Here is a 19,351-nt window from a genome sequence, read left to right on the forward strand (position 1 = left end):
TCAAAAAATCCTAGTAGATCAGGTCATCTTAGTCACATGAAAAATGGTCAATTTTATACACTCAATGACAGCTCTGCATTTGGGAACTGGGGTGCTGACCATTACAGGAAAATGAGAAAACTGAGTAAAATTCTTCCTCATCCCACTTCCGTGTGCCATTCACAGCTATTAATTTAACAGATTAGTTCTTCCAGCAGAAGGAGCAGGGTGAGACGTTTGTCCCCAGGGACCTGTTGGCATCTGTCAGTAGATGTCACAGGTGGTGCAGAGGGTTTTACAGGAACCCCCTGGGTTGGATATATGCATAAGCGTTCACAAGGGTGGCATGTGATGTCTCTGCCAAGAGCCAGTGGAACACTGGTCATCATAATAATTGCAAAATGTATGTATGGATAATCTCTAAGGAGTTCTGTATCTAAACTGCAAATTATATTAAGGTTTTGGAGGTAGGACAGATCACCAGCAGGTGATATATTTCAGAAACGTTCCTTTCAGGTAACAGATGCCTGTCTCCCAGTCTGGCCATTTGTGCATTGTGTGTTGTATGCTTCACACTCTATGCCTATTTGCATACTGAGCTAGTTGCAAAAATTTGCAGAATCTACAAGAATGGAAATATATCAGATGCAACAAGCAGCAGGGACAAAAGATGGGACCCAGGCTAAAGACAAAGGATGGTACTGGTATAAATCAGGGAGGGGGCAAATAAACATAAAGGCTCCTTCATCTAGGAGGCAAGCTGACAGCATGTCTGTCTCATAACAGCCAAACTTGCCGGTAAAGTGCTGCAGGGATTTTGGGTTGGCAATACTTGGTGAGAAATGATAGTACCTTGTTAATTAAGTCCAGGCTTTAGAATGCATGTTCTGATTTTATTTTATATTATTTGTTTCCAATACTTCTACTTGCGACTACTCGAATCTCTGTGCTTTGTTAAATAAACCTATACTTGATTTCACTGCAAACGTATCGAAGTGGAGCAGTGATCTGGGAGGTACTACTGCTTTGCAGGCAGCGAATCTGTGAATATTGTGAGTGGCCAGTGGACCAGGGACTGGACACTCCAGGGAGATGCTCAGAGAACTTGAGAGCTGAGCTGTGCCAATCGCTAACCTGTAAAGAAAGAGCAGGACCTGGCTAGGCGTGGGGCGGCTTGTGTTGCCTGTAGCTGGTGGAATTGGGAAGCTGATCCCTCGACGGGCACAGACATTGCTTCGTCATGCTAAGGGCAGGGATGCTCCAGTGACCCAGGCCTCTACTGCTCATGGGCAGCTTTCGATAGGGAGCTCCAAAGCAGCTGCAGGACTCCATTAAACAAAATGCCTGACAGCCACGGCTGGAGGAACAAGGGTCAGTTGCCAGAGTGCCCTTAATTATTGTCCACGTATGCAAGAAAGTTGGTTTCCAGTGACCCTCCTAAACTTGTGAGCTGGCGCCTCCGTGGCCCTCAATTATTTCAAGCTTCCTGTTCCATGGTAACAAGAAAAGTAGCACAGGTAAGTGTCCTTCAATGACACTTCAGTGTCAGAACACATACAATAAGCTCACTTCCTGAAATATAGGAAAATGAATTCTAAGCTTGCTAAAAGGCTTTACGCTGCTGTGTTTTTTGTTGGGCTTTTTTTGGTTTTGTGTCTTAAACCAGCAATACAACCTTGAGAAAACAGCTTCGTAGTTTAAGGAAATAGGAACAGCTGTTAAGGGGCTTTTTTGTATTGCAAGAATTTATGTATTGAATATTTAGACTGTGTTCTCTGAAGGAACACATCTTACTAAAATAATTCACACACATCCACAGCAAGCTCTGCGGGTTACTCTGTTTGGGCAGCCCATATACTATGATTCAAGAGTCTTGCTAAGCCTTTGTACCCTGCTGCAGCCGTCGTGTGTCTGGGACAAGCGTTTTTTAAATCCTATCATCACTCATCGGTTTTATTTTGAAGCTACATCGTGAGTTTCTGATTGAAATTAGGAGAGTGGAATGACCCTGGCTGGCTATGCAATGTGAGAGAGACGGCTGCTCATTGCAGACGTAGGAGCTGCACTGGTCAGCTGAATAGCAGAGCCTTGTGCGGAGATTTTTAGAGGGGACTGTAACAGGGAAGTCATGGAAAGGGATTCTTTCTGTAGTGCTTACGTGATTTGATAAAGTAAGTTACTCACTTGGAGTTGGACATGCCATTGCTCAATTTTAAATGTTTTATCAGTAAATGTATATTTTCCTGACATGCTATTATGACCATTGCTACACATCAGGTATCACAAGGTAATAAAGGCTGAATGGGTAGTTAACCCCCAAATGCCTCCCACCCCCTGCTTTGTCATTCTATTCTTCCATCTAATCTCGCCTCCCTAAGACAGATAGGGAATCCCTCATGTAGGGTTTAATCCTGCAAAACTCTGAGTGTTCCTTTGAGCTACTGAACTCCCTTAACTCTCACTCTCTTCATTAGAAGGGATGTGCTGAGCACTCTTTGTACTTGCCCTAATACTGTGGGCGTTGATGGCTTCACTGGTCAGCTGATTGCAGGACAGAAATAGCTGCTATGGGTTTTCAGTGGAGATCATAATGGGGATCTTTGCTCACTGATTTCTAGACTTTAGAAAAGAAGTTCATAGATTCGAAGGCCAGAAGGGTTCTCTGTGATCATCTTCTAGTCTAGTGGCTTTCAATCTTTCCAGACGACCGTGCCGCTTTCAGGAGTCTGATGTATCTTGCATGCCCCCAAGGTTCACCTCATTTAAAAACTACTTGCTTACAAAATCAGAAATAAAAACACAAAAATCTCACAGCCACACTACTACTGAAAAATGGCTTACGTTCTCCTTTTTACCAGATAATTATAAAATAAATAGATTGGAATATAAATATCGTACTTACATTTCGGAGTCTAGTATATAGAGCAATATAAACAAGTCATTGTCTGCATGAAATTATAGTTTGTACTGAGTTCGCTAGTGCTTTTCATGCAGTCTGTTGTAAAACTAGGCAAATATCTAGGTGAGTTGATGTACCCCTTGGAAGACCTCTGTGTACCCCCAGGGGTGCATGCACCCCTAGTGGGGAACCACTGGATGAGTCTGACCTCCTATATAACACAGGCCATAGAACTTCCCCCAAAATAATTCCTAGAGCAGATCTTTTAGAAAACTATCCAATCTTTATTTCAAAATTGTCAATGATGGAGAATCCACCATGACACTTGGTAAATTGTTCCTTTTAACTATCCTCACTGTTAAAAATGTATAGCTTCTTTCCATTCTGAATTTGTCTCACTTCAACTACCAGCCATTGGATTCTGTTATAGAATCACAGGACTGGAAGGGACCTCGAGAGTCCCCTGCACTCACGGCAGGACTAAATGTTATCTCAACTGTCCCTGATAGATGGTTGCCTAACCTGCTCTCAGAAAACTCCAATGATGGAGATTTCACAACCTCCCCAGGCAATTTATTCGAGTGCTTAACTACCCTGACAGTTAGGAAGTTTTTCCTAATTTCCAACCTAAACTTATACCTTTCTCTGCTAAATTAAAGAGACCATTATTAAACATTTGTTCCCCATGTAGGTACTTATAGTCTGTAATCAAGTCACCTCTTAACCTTTTCTTTCTTAAGCTAAACAGATTGAGCTGGTTGAGTCTATCATTATAAGGCAGGGTTTCTAAACCTTTAATCGTTCTCGTGGCTCTTCTCTGAACCCTCTCCAATTTATCAAAACCCTTCTTGAACTGGGAACACCAGAACTGGACACACTACTCCAGCAGTAGTCACACCAGTGCCAAATACAGAGGTAAAATAACCTCTCTACACCTACTTGAGATTCCCCTGTGTATGCAACCCAGGATCGCATTAGCTCTTTTGGCCACGGAGTCAGGCTAGCAGCTCATGTTTAGCTGATTATCCACCAGCACCATCAAATCTTTTTCAGAGCCATTGTTTCCCAGGATAGTCTCCCATCCTTTAAGTATGACCTTCATTCCTTGTTCCTAGATGTATATGTTTACATTTGGCCTATTAAAATCATGTTGTTTCCTTGCACTCAGGTCACCAAGTGATCTAGATCCCTCTGAATCAGTGACCCGTCCTCTTCATTATTTAACGCTCACCTATTTTTTGTGTCATCTGCAAACTTTAGCAGTGATCTTATGTTTTCTTCCAGGTCATTGTCGGCTAGAATATTGAAAAATTCCAAAGATCTTTTAGTCCTGGCAGCATGAGACCTTCAGCATATGTCACTCCAACTGAAGGGTCCTATGTTCACGCAGTTTTTCCTACACGTTATAGATAGGTACAGAGGGAGGTGGTCATCCTGTTCACTATCATTCAAAACCATACAGGAATGGATATTGTGGTTTTCTTCTGCATTAGCACTGCCAGTCACTGTGCCTCATCACACCATACTTCAAGTAGTCCCAGGCTTGTGCTGATTTCTTAGTGTTTAATCGCTGTAGCTATGCTAAATACTATGTTACAAAAATATAAATGGGGAAAAAGAAACTCTCACAATTTTCCTGAAGAACTGATACAGAGCATGGTTCTGATCGTACCACAGCTAACTTGCATGGTCCAGTGCTCTGTTCCAAGATTTTGCAAAGTCATTTATGGCTTTCATCACCATAGTTACCAATCAAGTCTATCCTCATAACATCCCTGGGAGGGAGGTTTTAGCCTTATTTTATGGGGTGGGGAGGGACTGAAACACTGATTAAGTGACTTACTTAAAGCCACACAAGAAGTCTGTGGTAGTGGGACTTGAACGCAGGTCTCCAGAATGCCACTCCATACTCATAATCCTAAAGCCTTGTTCCATCCCAGCTAATGGGATAGCTGCTAACCCTGTGAGTTGGATCACTGCCTCTTTAAGTCAAGTTCCAAAAGATACAGAAAAATACTTGTGCAGGGGGCCCGTACTCAGGGGGCCAGCACCATCAAAGAGGAGCTTTCTTCCTCCCAAGATCCAAAATGAACAACAGCCCTTCCTGGGAGCTAGTTTAGTTTGCCTCAGTGTAAACCAGAGGGTTTCCTAGTTCCTCTCTTCTTTCCAGTCATGGCAAGGTTTGGGAGTCTCCTGGGTTAAGAGGAGACCAGAGAGCCCCTTGTCTCCTTTCTCAAGAATCCCTCAGTTTCCTGGCAGGCACACTCTGCTGCTTTTTATGGCTTTCTTGACCTCCTAGCAGCCCAACAAACCACAACTGTCACCTCTTCTATGCAGGCTGGCAGCTCCAGCTATCTTGACTGATGTATGCCTCCGTGTCCATTTATGGGTTGAATCCCTTCATCACCCTTCCAGGGACCAGACCTATACACCCCACCACACCTTATAATATTGAAGCTAGAGGTGGGCTCAAGCCACAAAGTGGTTTTTCTTTTGTTTGTTTGAGCTGGAGTCAACTCCAAACTTTCCCAATGTTCAGGGGTGTTTAGATTTGGGGGTGGGAGTGGGGACTGGTGCAAGGGCCCATTGCTAACTGGAAGGAATACACATCACTTCTAAAAACCTCCTCCCCGTTCCTAAAGAGTTTTTAAAATCAGATTTGTTGGTTGGTAGAGTACACATGGTTCAAGGTTTCTTTGCCCCCCCACCCCCCATTAATGTAAGACGCTACAACATAAACTAAAGGTAAGATTGGAGACTTTCCTCGGTAACAAGCCACAGCTAGCCAGGGACACTCACCATGCATGAATATTAACTGTTTACTTGTACTTTTTATGACTACCTTATTCCCACCGGGCTTTGCGACAGAAAGCAAAATCAGCTAGCCAACAGATTTGTGGAAGTTCACGCAAAAATAACTCCCCTGGAGGAAAACATGAGCTAAAAGTAGAGCTTACCCAAGAAGGGTAAAAGAGTGAAGTGATTGTCCTACCAACTTCCCCCTCCTGCTCAGAGCATGAGTTTATACACCCTTGCTTTTCTTTCTCCTTCACTGAATTCAGTGCCTCAAGGTATATCACAAAGGCATGCAAGTGGTGGAACTAATAAGGTTATGAACCTTTAATTCCACTCTAATGAAGTGTTTTGCTATAGTGCTTCCATGGCTCCAGTTAGCTAGATTGAGCAGTCTAATGCTGTCTTGCCCTGTGACATGCAACACAAAGCCATAGGCTCTTACGCTGAAATGCTTCCATCTTGGAAATCCTTTTCTTTAGCTCCAGTTTTTCTGTAAATCACTGAGCATTAGGAACTGGTACCCAGTTGTTTCATATCGCAGACTGAGTTGTCAGGGGAACAAATCTTGGCCCCTCTTCTTGCAATACACAAGGCCCAATACACATTCAAACGGATTTGGTTTCACAGTATAGAGGTAGGCAAGTAATGCAGAGTGATGGTGGTTGTCCTATCTGAACATAGATTCTTATATTCCATGGCCAGATGGGACCATTGTGATCATCTAGTCTGACCTCCTGTGTAACACAGGTCATGGAACTTCCCAAAATAATTCCTAAACCAGGGTTTCTCAACCTATGGGTCAGGACCCAAAAGTGGTTCGCCAGAATGTGCCAAAGGGTCACATGGCAGCTCCTGCAGCTCCTGTCCCACGGGGCTGGCAGGGATCACTTCCCTGCTCCAAGCACTGCAACCTCTGGGGTCCCAGGGCCACTCAGGTTGGCCCAGCTGTCATGAAGATGGGAGTCCAGGTAGGCTAAATATGAGTGAGTGGCACTGCAACCCCATGAGCCAGGTCACAACTCCACTCACACACATTTGGTCCAGTCAGGGGTCCGGGGCCAAACCTGAGTGGTGCTGCAACCCCAAAGGTTGCAACACCCAGAGCCGAGAGTCAAGCCCAGCCAGCCCCGCAGCACAGGAACTGCAGGAGCCACCACTGTGGGGTGAGTGCCGGGCAGGATGCCAACCAAAACCACCCCAAGGCCTCCACCACCAGACTATTTACACCACAGCAGACCAAAAATATTTACAAGTGGGTCCTGAGCCCAAACATGTTGAAAGCCACTGTCCTAGAGCAGATTTTTTAGAAAAAAAAATTCAATCTTGAGTTTAAAATGGTCAGTGATGGAGAATATACTGCGACCCTCGGGAACCTGTCCCCATGGCTAATTACTCTCATGCGTGGGGTGGGACTGATAGATCCGTTACAGTGCCGATTCCCCAGCCACCACTCCCTGCAAAGGAGAGTCACAAGCAATGTAAAGGAGACCGTGCACCTCTGCTCCTCAACAGTGGTCGCAGAACAGCCTTGCAGTAACCCTGTGGCCTGGAGATAAGATTCCTTCTTATACCTCCCCTACAGAGATCCCCAATGCTCCAGGTATAGTCATGATTTATCAACATGGTCCTTGTTTACACTTGCATCTAAGGCTTATCTATACATGAAAATTAATTCAGAATAAGGTAGAGTGTGAATTTAAAGTAGATTAACTATTCCTGATTGATACTGTCTGTGGATGCTCTTGTTCTCAAGTGAATTAAGGTAATTGGGAATAAGGCACTCTTATTCTGGAATAATAGATTCACATGTGGAGTTAATCAAGAATAATTATTCTAGGCAAACTTCTTGTGTAGACAAGCCCTAAAACCGTCTTCATTTCTGTTTCAGCCATACCAATTGATGGCAACAGGTGATTTTAGTAATGTAGACAAGGCTTAAGAGTGCAGGTCTCATTCAAATAGATTGCAATGTTACAGTTTCCGGGCTCTGAAGGCAATGGCTTACACTTTATGTTAAGAGCCAGGACTCAAGCAAATAGCACAGACTCTAAGCTTGCAATAATGTCAATCACAGCTAGAGGTGGTTGGAAAATGGGTTGTAGCTTTTTTGTGGGGAAAAAATTGACAACGGGGAAAAAAAATACTTGTGAAAATTTTCAGCTGAAAAATTTGACTTTTTGTAAAAAAAAAAAAAAACAAACCCAAACAAACAAACCAAAAAACCTAAAAACCAAAATGATTTTGTCTGAAAACTTCCAGGGCAATGTTTGTTTAGCTGAAAACCCAATTTTCCTTTTAAAAAAAATGACTGAAAATTAACAGATGTTTGAAGAACAGTTGCTCTTTGGAATGATGGGATGTAATGGGATGAAAAAATATGAACAAAATTTAAAGAGGAAAACGCAACTATTTCCTAGATGTATATGTTGTGGTGGGATCAAACACTGCAAAATAGCTTTGAGTAGTCAGGCCTCAGATCAGTCTTATACTTGGTTCTGCCGATGTTCTTTGTTACTCTGGGAGCCAGCCTTACCCTGCCACTGTAAATCCTTAATTTTGGTCGAAGGCTTATCGTGTCTCAAATTTGATTAGCAAATATTTGTTGGGTGTTGTTGCAATGGCTCATGTCATGGGCTATATATTTTGATCAGGAGACAAACAGCAGCAGCAACGGCAAAACAGATGCAATGGACCAAAGCTATGTAACTGATCACATGGTGTAAGCTCAGATAATCGGGGACCCGAACAAATACCACTTGACCAGGCCAGAATTAAAGTCTTCTGGGACTTTGGGTCTTCAGTCTTGGCCTGACTCTTATCTATACACTAATAATTTAGGCTATTTTGAACACGCTTCCACCTCTGCCTGCCTACCCCTCTCTGCCCAAACTCACCCTTTTCAGAACCATTCAACACCGAACATACTTTACACACCGTTTGTCAGTTTAATTTGAAATTACATGGCTTCATCCATGATTCCCCCGTCCCCCATCAATGGGATAGTGTTACTGATTTCTAGTTTCTTGGTATTTCTTGGTCAAAAAGACAACTATTTTGCATATCCGGCTGCATGCCAATCTGCACAACACTCAGCAGTAGTGGCCGCCATCTTGAAGACGTCACATCCAAAATGTGACAAAGCCACCCCGGGGAAGCTAAGTTAGACTAGCAAATAGCAAACGTATCATTTGACCAGCCACAACTGTCTTGAAGTAATGACATAGGAAGACTCAAGTTGTAAGTTCATGACAGTCATTAATAAGGTTTAAATACCTTTCTAACTGGGCACCGCCAGGCGGAGGTTCCTAGGGTTGTGTCTGGGACCGGAGTTATTGGCTAGTGTCATTCGGTTGCACAATCCAAGGAGCAGCTTGCATGCCAGAGGCTGTGTGTGTGAACAACCCAGGAGTCGGGGTTCTCACAGCAGAGCAGGGTAAGGCTGGCTCCCAGAGTCAAGGATTGGAGTGACCTAGCCGATCACCGGTCTGGATAACACCAGGGGAACGTCACAATCAGTAAAGTAGAGAAATTGTGGTTAGCTGGCTTTTTTACTGTATTTGAATACTGGGAGTTCTTAGGTAGTTGTCTTGAATATGTACAGTAACTTCACGACTAAAACAGAAATAACAGTCTGTGGGTCTGATCCAAAAGCCATGGGACTTCCAAGAGGCTATGGATCAGGCCCCATGTGCAATGCAACATGATGCAAGTCTAGGCTATAAACCCAGGACTAGTACTATTAGGGTTTGCTTGGCTTACCTCCTCTGGTCCTATGTGTGGACTCTCATTAAGGCTATGCTCTATACAAATACATAGATGGTAGGGATGGTAGGCTGGGGGGAAGGGGGGACGGGACGTTCCAGCTGTTGGTTTAAAGCCTGTCTTTGAAGATGTAGCTCTCCTCATCACAGACCTTGTGAAATCAGCTATTATGCAGAAGTGCAGTAATTGGTTTGACAAGATATGCAGCTATTTACCTGTGGACAGGATGAAGCCTATAAATTCTGCTGACCTGGGGTTGGGGGCTCTGAAGAAGACTCCTGTGTACCAATTTCCTCACCTTTCCTTAAATACTGTGGTGGGGTTGGCATAGCTCAGGGGCTGAGGTGTTCTATCTTTGGGGCACTGAGCCAAATCAAACCAAAGGCTCAATTCACCATTGCCCTCTACCTTCTGGAGTCACTTACACCAGCGTCAAGTGAGAAGAACATGCTACTGAATCAGAACAGTACATCTACTTTGCACTGGTGCCACTGACTAGATGCAGGGCAATTGTGACTTGGGGCCAGTGGTATAGTGACAAAAAAAGGAGTGTGTAAACTAACCTAACCTGAACTCCATATTCCCCACATGAAAAGCAGGTAAACTCAATTTACCTGATTTACACTTTACTACATTACTGCATGGGCCCACAGTCAGTAAAGTACCACCTGGTACCTGCTCAGTAACTGAAAGCAGTTCATTAGTTCAATTCCTAGTAGACACGTGACCGAATCCTAAGTGGCACATGCATTGGCTGGTCTCGGCAGGCTGGAGGAGCATGCAGGCTTGGCTCCCCTCTTGCCTCCTTTGGTTCAGATTGGGGCATAAATCTAAGGTCGCAGATCACAAAAAATCCCCTCGCATTTCTGCACAAGAGCCAGTGTGTTTGCCTCTGGTGAAATTCAAATTTCCAGTGTCTCAATGTGTGGCCTACACAGGGGAAGAAACCTCCCTAAGATGAATGGAAAATACAGTGACCTAGGACTAGGGCAGCAATTTCCAGTTGTATCATCCAGGTACCATTCATGAGCACTAGATTGTCACTTCCCCACGATTAAAAAGGACAACTTAAATTATCATAACCCATCCTCATTTGGAGCTAATTGTAGAGCTGGGCAATTTTTTTTTAATGAGTAAATTCACCAAAAGTACCTTATTCTGGGGGGCACCAAAGTTCTTCCATGAATTGGTTCATTTTGGCCCCTTCAAAATGAAACACTTACTTTTTTGTTTCCAGATGGAGGTTTGTTTTGGAATTTAGCCAGTTGTCAAAAAATGAAGGGTGAAAAACATGAAACCAAACCCCTTAGTTTCAGTTTAAACAGAACGTTTTTGTTTTTGTGGTTTTTGTGGAGAAAACCTGGAAAAACTTCAGTTTTGGTTCAAACTGAACTGATTTTTTTTTCAGTTCAGCCCCTGAACTGAAAAATCGTTCACGCACTCAGCTTCACTAGCTTGTTCCTCACTCTTGCCTGGGGTGTACAGTGGGATGGGAGGAGCAGCCAAGGAGACTTCCCCGTTGGGGTTCCTAGTGCCAGGGCTGGAGTAGTGGGTAGGCAAACTAGGCACATGTCGAGGGCTCAGATTTGTGAGGGGGCCCAAAGTGTGTGTGTTGGGAAGAGGGGATGATTTTTTTAATGATGCAGATTTGCAGCACTGCTAGGGTAGGCCCGACCGCTCCTCTGTCGTGACAGGGCCCAGAAGTGTGTTTGCCCACGGCCCAGTGATGGGTTAATCTGGCCCTGGAAAGGCTGGGCACAGTTGAAATCCCTGAGCTCAGTGAAATGCAAGTACTACTTGCTATTAACGTGCCAAGGCCACCAAAGGGTTGTGCAGGGAGTGAAGAAGGGAAGATGGTAAATATGGCCGCGCTCCCCTTCCACACCACCTAGAGGGGTTGGCAGGCTGGGAGAAAGAGATCAGAACAGAAAGGTGACTGCTTCTGGGGCCATGGGGCTCCACAATGTGTGAATTACACTGCCGGGCCCTATGCATTTACAGCACCTTTTCTATGCTCTTCCTAATGAGGTTCTTTCCACCCTCCACAGAAATTTTTTTTTCTTCCAGTAATGAAGAAGAAGATAACATTGAGACAATCAATTTAAACTGCACTGAGAGCAGAGCAGGCTAAAAACATCCAGAGCATTCAGAATTAAAGCTGAGGTGCTGACCTCCACTCCTGCAATGGTATTAACAGGTAGGAAAAAAACACCTCTGTGGGCGACAAATTAAGGGTGGAATGTCAGCCTGAGCTATGAATTGCCTGTTTGTCACAGCCTTAGCACTATGCAGTGGGGGTTCTTATCTGTGAATAATTGTAATGTGCCTTGCACTGACAGTAGGTTATGTCTGAGCAGCTTTACACGACAGGAGTTTTAGGCTTTCTGGTTGTCAGCCTGCTTAAGATTAAAGCAAAGATTTTCAACAGATTGCACAGATAGAATTGTAGAGGCCTTTTGGTCACTCTATGTTATTTGGTTCCCATTTGGTTTCATTCTGAAGATCTGATTTCTGCTTAATGGGATTGCAGTGGGCTTCGAGAAGAACTTAAACTGTTTCATTAAAAGACGAAACTTGTAGATCCAGTCGAAGCCCCAGTCAGGACAGGATCCCAATGTGCTGGGCATTGTGCAGAGATAGGGTGACCAGTTAACAACTGTGAAAAAACGGGACAGGGGTGGGGGATAATAGGCGCCAATATAAGAAAAAGTCCCAAAAAACAGGATTGTCCTTTAAAAATGGGATGGATGGTCACCCTCACCAGCAACCAAACACCACACAACAGAACCACTAACCCAGGAACCTGTCCTTGCAACAAAGCCAGTTGCCAACTGTGTCCACATATCTATTCAGGGGACACCATCATAGGGCCTAATCACATCAGCCACACTATCAGAGGCTCGTTCACCTGCGCATCTACCAATGTGATATATGCCATCATGTGCCAGCAATGCCCCTCTGCCATGTACATTGGCCAAACTGGACAGTCTCTATGTAAAAGAATAAATGGACACAAACCAGACGTCAAGAATTATAACATTCAAAAACCAGTCGGAGAACACTTCAATCTTTTTGGTCACTCGATGAAGTGAGCTATAGCTCACAAAAGCTTATGCTTGAATAAATTGGTTAGTCTCTAAGGTGCCACAAGTACTCCTTTTCTTTTTGCGAGTACAGACTAACACGGCTGCTACTCTGAGACCTAAAAGTGGCAATTCTTCAAAAACAAAACTTCAAAAACAGACTCCAGCGAGAGACTGCTGAATTGGAATTAATTTGCAAACTGGATACAATTAACTTAAGCTTGAATAAAGACTGGGAGTGGATGGGTCATTACACAAAGTAAAACTATTTCCCCATGTTTATTCCCTCCTCCCCCTCTCCCTCCCTCCCCCCGCTGTTCCTCAGACGTTCTTGTCAACTGCTGGAAATGGCCCACCTTGATTATCACTACAAAAGGTTCTCGCCCCCCCTCCTGCTGGTAATAGCTCACCTTAAGTGATCACTCTCGTTACAATGTGTATGGTAACATCCATTGGTTCATGTTCTCTGTGTATATAAATCTCCCCACTGTATTTTCCACTGAATGCATCCGATGAAGTGAGCTGTAGCTCACGAAAGCTTATGCTCAAATAAATTTGTTAATCTCTAAGGTGCCACAAGTCCTCCTTTTCTTTTTGCCTATACAGAGAGGCTCATAAGAACAGCCATACTGGGTCAGACCAAAGGTCCATCTAGCCCAGTATCCTGTCTTCCAACAGCGGCCAGTGCCAGGTGCCCCAGAAGGAATGAACAGAACAGGTAAACATTAAGTGCTCCATCCTCTGTTGCTCATTCCCAGTGTCTGGCAAACTGAGGCTAGGGCCACCATTCCTGCCCTTCCTGGCTAATAGCCATTGATGGACCTATCCTCCATGAATTTATCTAGTTCTTTTTTTTAACCCTGTTATGGTCTTGGACTTCACAACAGCCTCTCGCAAGGAGTTCCACAGGTTGACTGTGTGTTGTGTGAAGAAATGCTTCCTTTTATTTGTTTTAAACCTGCTGCCTATTGTGGTTCTTGCGCTGAGTTTTATAAGCAACCAAAAATAAGGTTGTATAATGGGAGGTGCAGAGCAACCTTAAATATATGTAGTGCTACCAGCTCTGCCTTCGGGTGGGGATGCCTTGACAAATTATAACAGTTATTTCTTTTTAACACAGCAATATAACAGATTAAAATGTATTTGATGCATCAGTGCCTCGGATACAAATAAATGGGACAAAAAATTGCAGTCATGTTAGATGAGTTATTTGCTAAATTATGTCAGATAGATTGCTCCAGCTGTGACCTGAGGCGTCTGCTTGCTAGGTATAGCAGATAACTCAATGATCCTTTGCTAGCTCAGCTCAGGGCCTCTCTTAAGCAAGGAGTTCAGTCATATGAAATTTGCATCACCATATATTAGTCCTGTGATATGAATAATGCCCATTAGTTTTTCTCTGAAACCCACACATTCATTAAGCTCAGCATCTCTGGATAAACTCTGTCCTGAGAGCTGCAGATGAAAGGTCACTGTTTTGTCAGCTTTGGTGTCCCACCTTCTCTCATTAAATTTCCATCTAGTTACTGCATATTTTGCTTGTTAACAAGCAAGAAGTTTTTTATTTTTTATTTTTTTAAATAGGTTTACATTTGCCAGACCAAAAGCAGTCTGACAGGCAGGAACCGGTCATAGGAATCCCCAGGTTTTTTTAAATGGAAGCTGTTTGCATCCCTCGAGCATGACATATGTCAAATCTTTCATTGTAGTTAAGCAACTAGTGGTACCCAGTGTAGCGGGTTTCCTTGTCTGTCTTCGGGGGGTGACACCTGGTAGTTTGGGGCTTCACCGACCCCAAAAGGCTTAAATGCTTGAAAGTTAGACAGGGCTAGTGCACACCCAACTGATTCAACCCAGGGGCAGGTGGGTTAGGGTGACCTGATGTCCTGATTTTATAGGGACAGTCCTGATATTTGGGGCTTTGCCTTAATAGGCACCTATTATTAACTATCCCCCATCCTGATTTTTCACATTTGCTATCTGGTTACCCTAAGGTGGGTGTGGAATTAGCATTCCTCTGGTTGCTGAGCCTGCAACTCAGCTACAAAAGAGACTATAGGAGGCTTAGGCTAGGTTTCTACAGGAGGGCCCTGTGAGGTGGGGCTCAGCAGGAAGTACCACCCAGCACGGCCGGAGTGACGTCTCCACAGAGCCTCCTGATTAGCTGATACCGATATATAAACCAGGAAGCCACGAAGGGGGACTCTCTGAGCAACAATACAGACAGTCTGCCTGTCTCTGCTCCAGACCCTAGACTTCAGCTTCTGACTTTGGTTTGTCCTCAACTTGGCTATTTGATTGCTGTCTGTAACCTGATGCCTGACCCTGATCTCCAGGTAACCTGACCCTGCCTGCCTCCTGACACCTGACTCTTGGTTTGCCCTCTGGCCTGTCTCAAACTCTGACCTCCCAGTACCTGATCTGGCCTGGCTCCTGCTCTGACCGCTGGGTCTTACTGCCCATGTCCTGGTTGTGACAGTTTGCTCAGACCTGCCACAAATCCATCCAACCCCTCTACAGATGATGGAAGGGGTGGGCTGCCCTCCAACCACGGGCTCCCGGCTGGCTTGGGACCTGCAGGACCTAGTCACCCACCTGCAGGCGGAGAACCTCGCGTTACAGACCCACGCTACACAGCGTGCACTTGTCTGAGCAATTAGACTGGTCACAGGCTCAGGAGGTGCAGCTCACTGCCGAAGCACAGATTGTGTGCGAGCAGCTTGCAGGCTCACAGGGAGAACAGACAATGCATGCCTGAACCAGCCCCTGGGGTTTCCTTGACAAATGCAAGCTTCTCTTCCTGCTCCACCCCCTTGCATACCCCACAGACCAGACTAAGGTGGTGCTAGTGGTCAGCCAGCTCTCTGGTGAAGTGCTCAATTGGGCCTCCACGCTGTTGGAGCGAACAGCCCAGTGTTCTCCGACGGGGATGCCTTCCTGCAAGCCTTTGCGACCATCTTCTATGACCCGGATTGTGACCGCTCTGCAGAGGCTGCCCTCTGGAAGCTTCGTTAGGGCACGGGCTGGCCACTTCCGATGCCACCAATTTCTGACAGCTCAGGGGTAAGGCTGCGATTCTGTCACAGAGGTCATGGATCCTGGGACTTTCTGTGACTTCTGCAGCGGCGGCGCCCTGGGCTGGCCCATTCCAGAACACCTAAGAATTAGTCAGGGGTATTTATAGTAGAAGACATGGACAGGTCACGGGCCATGAATTTTTGTTCACTGCCTGTGACCTGTCCATGACTTTTACTAAAAAATACCCATGATTAAATCTTCGCCTTACTCACCGCTGATGTTAGTTGGAGTTGGTCCTGCTTTGAGCAGGGGGTTGGACTAGATCAGTGGTTCTCAAAGCCGGTCCGCCGCTTGTTCAGGGAAAGCCCCTGGTGCGCCGGACCGTTTTGTTTACCTGCCACGTCCCACAGGTTTGGCCGATCGTGGCTCCCACTGGCCGCAGTTAGCCGCTCCAGGCCAATGGGGGCTGCGGGAAGTGGCACGGGCCAAGGGTCATGCTGGCCGCCCTTTCCGCAGCCCCCAATTGGCCTGGAGCGGTGAACCGCGGCCAGTGGGAGCCACGATCGGCCGAACCTGCGGGACGTGGCAGGTAAACAAAACGGTCCGGTGCGCCAGGGGCTTTCCCTGAACAAGCGGCGGACCGGCTTTGAGAACCACTGGACTAGATGACTTCCTGAGGTCTCTTCCAACCCTAATCTTCTACCATTCTCTGATTCTATGATGTTGAATGGAATGAGGCAGCCCAACTTTACCAATTCCAGTGAGGATTCAATGATGAGGTAAAAGTCGAACTAGCCTGCGTCAAAACCCCTACGTACCTAGGCTTCTTTGTTGAGCTCATCCTATGCATTGACTCTCAGCTGCCTGAACGGAAGGAGGAAAGGAGGGGTGCCCCGACGCCCCCACGCCTGCTCTCCACACTGAGGTCTCTAGAACCACGTCCTGAACCCACACAGGCCGATCTGGGTTGCTGCTGTCTAACCCTGGAGGAGAGAGAGCGTGAACAACAGGTGAACCTCTGCTTTCACTGTGGGGCACTAGGACGCACCCTGGCCTCCTGCTCAGCTTGAAGGATTCAGGAAAAGGACCAGACTATGATGTACCCATGGACACAGATGCTCTAGAAAGGAGTTTTGCCTTGATCCAGCTTTTCTGCAGTTTACATTGTACAAGCCAGTTCTGCTTTTCTCCTGCACCATGCTCTGTTCGGGATTAACATAAAAGAAAATGTTTAAAGTGGCCTAAAATAAACCCCAGGTTATATATATCAGGTGCAGTTTTATCACTGTTCAATGACAAAACAAGCATCAGGAAAGCAAGACGTAGGGCAGCTTGCTGAAGAAAGTTGGAGGGCAAGAATTTCCCCACGGGCTGCCAGTGCACCTGGTACCAGATAGAACTTTATGGTGAGAGACATCAGCTTTCTCGGCCTTGTAACCTCCTGTCTGCAATTAAATTCAGGTAGACTTCCCAATAGCTTCACTGCCTAACAGGCTGGTCTGAGGGCAGGAGAGGCCTCCTCTCCCATACACAGTCAAAAAGTACTAGTTGCTGAAGCTTGAAAACTCTTCCTTCTTGATGAACACAGATAGGTGCTGCCACCCAGCATGGGTTCACAGCATGCAGCTGAGCATAATAAAAGCTAAGTCGGACTGGCACAGGAATCAGGCCTAGTGGCTCCTCTGATACAGTTACTTTCTGCAGTAAATCACACAGAAGAGCTACACTACGTATCCTATGAAAATCTCTTCCCATTGTATGGATTTTGGGCTGGTAGCAGTGATAGCATAGCTCAGCTTCTGCTGCGGTTGCCACTTTGTCAGCTATCGCTGCGCAGAGCGGGTCTAGATGTTACAATGGGTAAAGCTCCCGTGGCTTTTCTGCACTGCCACTCCTCTCAATACAGTGCTTCAGAAACGAGGGAGACTTCCACAAAAAAACCTCAGTATGGCTAAGGCCTAGGGGAAGCAGGTTAACTCTGGTGGATACCTAGGCTAAAACATAGCTCTCAAACATGGTTCCTGTCCCTATGTGGACAGGAAAGAGCCTGTGTTAGAACCACGTATAGCATGGCTTGCCCATTACCCAGCAAGTTTAAACAACTTTATTTAGAGGTGGCTGAAACTTCTGGAATTAAACACTTTAAAAAAAAATCAAAAAGCCTCTTTTCAAAAGCAAATATTTTCATGAAGAAAATTGTTTAATTCCCATTTCCCAATTTTGATGAAACCCCACTATGAAAACATTCATTTTTGCCCCTCTTTCAGTGACAAAAAGGAGGAAAATAAAAAAAAGATGTTGCAAAAAATTTTGACTGGATAGAAACTGAGAAAAGGAGCAATCTGGAGAATGAAAAAAATCATTCACAAATTGAAATATTTCCTTTGAAGGAGCTGCTGTGATTTACAACATCTGAGTATACAGTAACCCAGTGAGGTGAAATAAAAAAAAAAATCAGAATGCCTCCATTTAAAAATTTGCTCTCATCAGGAAGAATGTTTTTAAAATGTAACCATCTTTTGTCAATAGGCATTCTACCCCACTCACTCTCCTCTTCTGCATCTGCTCGGGTGCTCTCTCCTTTTATAGCTGCTTGAGTGGAAGTTTCCAAAATGCAGAGTCATCTCTAATATCGTTCCAGGTCTGAAAGAGTAGGAGAAAATAGCCTTCAAGATTTCTTTTGGCCTTCACAAGCTTATAACTATGCAGGCAACGAATGAGTTTTAGCCTGCGTAGGGAATCTATGCACAGGTTGGAATCTTCATTTGTCAGACTCGGGTGATTCTGTTTCAAATGCCAAAAAAAGGTTAGTGGATACTGGCTCTCGTAGAGGCTAAAAGACTTCACCTGGGGTGACAGGCTATAGAACTTTCCTAAAATAATTCCTTGAGTAGATCTTTTAGAAAAACATCCAGTGTTGATTTTAGAAATTGTCATTGGTGGAGAAACCACCACAACCCTTGGTTAATTGCTTCGATGGTCCCTGTCAAAAATTTACATCTTATTTCCAATCTGAATTTGTCTAGCTTTAACTTCCAGCCATTGGATCATATTATACCTTTCTCTGCTGGACCAAAGAGGCTATTATTAAATATTTGTTCCCCTTCTAGATATTTGTAGACTGTAATCAAGTCACCCCCTTAACCTTCTCTTTGTTAGACTCAAGGACCTCTATCTGTTTTGTTTATCACTATAAGGCATGTTTTCTAATCCTTTAATCATTCTCATGGCTCTCCTCTGAACCCTCTCCAATTTATCAACATGCTTCTGGAATGGTGGGCACCAGAACTGGACACAGTATTCCACCAGTAGTCACACCAGGGCCAATTAAAAAGGTAAAACAACTTATCTACTCCCCTGTTTATGCATTTAAGGATTTCATTCATTCTTTTGGCCACATCATCACACTGGGAGCTCATGTTCAGCTGATTATCCACATGACCCCCCAAATCTTTCAGAGTCATTGCTTCCCAGGATAGAGTCCCCCCATCCTGTAAGTATGGCCTACATTCTTTGTTCCTAGATACATATATTTAGCAGTATTTAAGTATGTATTGTTTGCTTGCATCCGACTTACCAAGTGATCCAGTTGCTCTGAATCAGTGACCTGTCCTCTTCATTACTTACCACTCCCCCAGTTTTTGTGTCATCTGCAAACTTTATCAGTGATGATTTTATGTTTTCTTCCTGGTCATGGGTGAAAATGTTAAATAGCGCAGGGCCGAGAACTGATCCCTATGGGACCCCACTGGAAACACCCTTTAGCAAAGACACACATAAAAGCAAAATAGTTAGTATAAATGCTATTAAGTGA

The sequence above is a fragment of the Chelonia mydas genome, chromosome 3, assembly GCF_015237465.2.
Source record: "Chelonia mydas isolate rCheMyd1 chromosome 3, rCheMyd1.pri.v2, whole genome shotgun sequence".
Classification (NCBI taxonomy): domain Eukaryota; kingdom Metazoa; phylum Chordata; order Testudines; family Cheloniidae; genus Chelonia; species Chelonia mydas.